The 4,110-nt window shown below is 35.4% G+C and overlaps 1 long non-coding RNA gene across 1 annotated transcript; it reads left to right on the top strand.

Moving 5' to 3' along the window:
* The first annotated feature begins 1,128 nt into the window (after window positions 1-1,128).
* LOC107744658 (uncharacterized) lies at window positions 1,129-3,007 on the top strand. The gene is made up of 3 exons (XR_001640508.1): window positions 1,129-1,238; window positions 1,381-1,424; window positions 2,941-3,007. It is a non-coding gene; the product is annotated as an uncharacterized LOC107744658 (long non-coding RNA).
* The last annotated feature ends 1,103 nt before the right edge of the window (window positions 3,008-4,110 follow it).

A 4,110-nucleotide genomic window follows, 5' to 3' on the forward strand; every position in this document is an offset into this window, starting at 1 on the left:
TGTCTTTATATTTATACATGATTTCATAAAACAACAAAATGTATTAACTATAACAATTCATGTTAATATAGTTAGAATAAAAACATAGTTTTTATATACATTTATTTTATAATTATTACATTTTGTTGTTTTATAAAAAACATATATTATATATATATATATATATTAATTTCATAAAGCAAAAATATAACATTAACATAAAAAAAATTGTTACATATAACATAAAACATGAATTAATTTCATATATTAAATTAAATATATAAAGCATGGTTATTATGTATATGTATATACGTGTCAAAAATATTAATATACTTTTTGAGCTGTTTAAAGCACTTGTAATGTTTGTAATACAGTTCATAAGTTGGTTTATGTTTATGCCGCAGGGGAAATGTAGTTTTGACAGATTTTGAGTTAGACCGCATGAATTCCCTGCTGAAAAGGTGTTTCGCTAGTTTTAGCTGGTTTTATCTAGTTTGGCTCAGCTGGAGTTTAGCTGGTTAGTTGTTCTCCAGCTCAACCAGCCGCTGAAATGTCTCTTAAATGATGAAAACAGATCAGCTAGGCCAGCCGCTAACCACCTTTAGCTGTTTTTTGTCAGCAGGGAGGTGATGCTAATGGGCGAGTGAGAGAGATTTTAATTAAAACTTTTATTCTCTTGCTTTTTTTCCCAGAGATATTGAAGTGAGGAATAATTAACGTCGCTGTGGGAGTCGTTCCAGTGAGCACAGAGTTTTATTGACACGACCGCCGCACATCTGCGCCGTAGCACATCTGCCAATGCTGACGCTAAACTGAGCAGAATTATATTTGCACTGTAATTTTATTGTTATCTATTTCAATAACGCAACTCTCCGGTGTAAAATCACGTCTTTTATGGAGACAAAATCTCGCCTGCGTCGTGTTATATTGCAAACTGTTGAATTAAACCGAGGCGAATCTGGAGTGCCGCTCTGCTTTCTGAGGCCCAAAGCAAAGAAAAACACAATTATGAGCGGCACAAAACACAGAAACCACAATAAAGCGCCGACAAAGAGAGCAATTTATTCTCAAATGCTCTTCTTTTTCATTTTGAGAGGTGTGAAGTGCAAAAAAAGTAGCTTCATTGTGAAGCCAGCTACACAAAAGCATCAAAGGAGGAGAATCAAATTTAGTGTTGCACTGAACGTGACCTTGCGGTGTTTTCTCTCAGGTCCTTGTGATTTCAATCCGCACAGATGGATCCTAATTGGTCAGATCAGGTGGGTAAAACACGCTGAGTAATCACAAACCCAATCAAATGCAATTAAAAGGATGTTGGATGGTCGTTGAGTCCAGTGTCTCTCTCAAACCAGCCAAAAAGCAATTTTTAATGATTTTTCTGTTGTATGTTTATGTTTGCAGGCTGTTGCTGATTTACTTCTGCCCTGAATACACTAAATATGAAGGTGAGTTATTCTATTTCATAAGAGTGTATTTCACAATATAGTAATTTTTGCTGGAAATTCAACATTTTAGATATTTCACATGATATAATAACGTGATATGGTCTATTTTTGGATGATTCTGTTGTGTACTTAAATAATTGTATAAATTTTTAAGAAAAAATATTAATAATTTGTTTAATAAATATTTTTATGTATGTAAATTTAAAAAAATAAAATGTACAATTATTTCAAACTTAAAGATATTTTTTTAATAAAATTATTTTAAAATAAAAACGTTCATTCTCAAATTATATTAGAAAATGTGGTTTAATATAATATAACTTTTCATATAATTTTTATGGATACAAAAAACAGTATGATTGAACGAAATCAATAGAAAATTTTTTTAATAATAATTATAATTTACACATATATAAAATTATTTTAGACTTGAGTTAAAATCAATAAAAAACTGTTAAACCAATATCTGAAACCGCTGCAGAACTTTTAAGTACATATAATACTATTATATTTGAAACTAAAAAAAAGAGTATTAAATAAAAATACAGTTATTTTACAGTACACACTTAAAAACACATTTCGTCTTTAATTCAATGCCCAGATGCTCTATTAACAAGAAGAAAACATTGGTTCCTCTTTCTTTGTTTTGGCACTGCGCTACAAAGGAGCGCTAATGCTAATAACGCACGCAGAAGATTTCAAACACGTCTTTGTTCTGAAACAAAGGTGACCACTGACAAAGACGCAGCCCTTGAAACCGATAACAGTCTTTTTATAAAACTCTTGACTGTTTCTGTCTCAGAAGCCATGAACGTGAACCTGCGCTCGCTAGCAGAAGAAACGCTGCCGTGTTTGTCTCAGACTCGTCCAACGTGTTTAACATCAACATTTACCTCATAATCTGACGTATTTCCAATCGTGTACTTCACGCTAACGGATGAGTTTCTCTTGATGTTATAGAGCTGCTTGAGTCAAACAATACAACCAGACATTGTGTAACCATCATTATGAGATGAAGGACAATCCTTTATTGGTTTTCAAAGTGCTTTTTTCCTTGTTTCTTTCTTTAATCAACCGGCTATCGTTCTCAGACGCTGTTGTTAGCATCATCTTGACCCGCTGTGCTTTTCACGTTCAGTTGGTTTCTCTGAAATATCTGAACACATCAGACGGTGTAAAATGAAAGCGGTGGGAAACCATCCTTGAATTAAAGCACACAATTAGGTGTGTTTTATCAAGATTTTAATGATTTGCTGGCGGAGGGAAGCGGGTTTATTTCCGCTCCTCTGGGGTTCGCCGGCGTTACGGATGTTATTTGGCCTCTGGCCTAAACAAGCTTCAAGAGCCCGAGAGACAGACCTGAACTCCACATGAACCGCTTCGCTAATTGAGCCGTTTGATTTCACCGTCTAGAAGAAAAATTAACCATTTAAACTGATTGAAGATTGTGATTGAGACTCTCCCGGTCTCATTTCTGTAAATCATGTGTTTGCTAATGCTATTTGTGTTTCTCTAGACTCACTGACGACATGTTCAAAAGGAGAGCCCGAGACCCTAACCCTAACACAATAAAACATATAATCAGTATTTTTAAGAGGTTTTTATTTATTTATTTATTTTTTATTTTTTATAAATGTCTGATTGGGGTAAGTCGTCACATGTGTTTGAATGTTATAAAATTATACAGTTTATTCATTACACTTTTTGTTAGTCAAACCAATAGTGTGATATTCCTCTGTTTGCATTATTCTACTAAAACCCCTCAGGAACTCTTGACAGCCACCCAGAGCACCTTAGCAACCACCCAGAACACCTTAGCAACCGCAGAGTGACATGCTTAAAACACCCTGAACACCTTAGAAACCGTGAAGCAACGTGCAAAAAACACTCAGAACACCTTAGCAACCGCATATCTATGTCCAAAAACACCCAGAACACCTTAGCAACCACATAGCAGCATTAAAAAAAACAGTCAGAACACCTTAGCAACCGCATATGTACATCCAAAAACACTCTAAACACCTTAGCAACCGCATATGTACATCCAAAAACACTCAAAACACCTTAGCAACCGCATATGTACATCCAAAAATAATCAGAACACCTTAGCAACTGCATAGTAACATGCAAAAACATACTCAGAACACCTTAGCAACCACATAGCAACATGCAAAACACACTCAGAACACCTTAGCAACTGCATATCTATGTCCAAAAACACCCAGAACACCTTAGCAACCACATAGCAGCATAAAAAAAACAGTCAGAACACCTTAGCAACTGCATATGTACATCCAAAAACACTCTAAACACCTTAGCAACCGCATGTACATACAAAAATACTCAGAACACCTTAGCAACTGCATAGCAGCATCCAAAAACACACTCAGAACACCTTAGCAACCGCATATGTATATCCAAAAACACTCAAGAGCACCTTAGCAGCCACATATCTACATCCAAAAACACTCAAAACACCGTAGCAACCACATAGCAACATACAAAAGCACATTCAGAACACCTTAACATCCATCCTCTTTAGCATCCACCCAAACAACTGCATGGCAACCATTCAGGACACCTTATCAACCAGGCAGCCACTCAGAACACCATAGCAACCACCCAGAACACCTTAGCAACCACATAGAAACATGCAAAAACAGTCAAACACCCAGAACACTTTAGC

The sequence above is a fragment of the Sinocyclocheilus rhinocerous genome, unplaced genomic scaffold, assembly GCF_001515625.1.
Source record: "Sinocyclocheilus rhinocerous isolate Xijiao unplaced genomic scaffold, SAMN03320098_v1.1 scaffold47, whole genome shotgun sequence".
NCBI classification, from domain to species: domain Eukaryota; kingdom Metazoa; phylum Chordata; class Actinopteri; order Cypriniformes; family Cyprinidae; genus Sinocyclocheilus; species Sinocyclocheilus rhinocerous.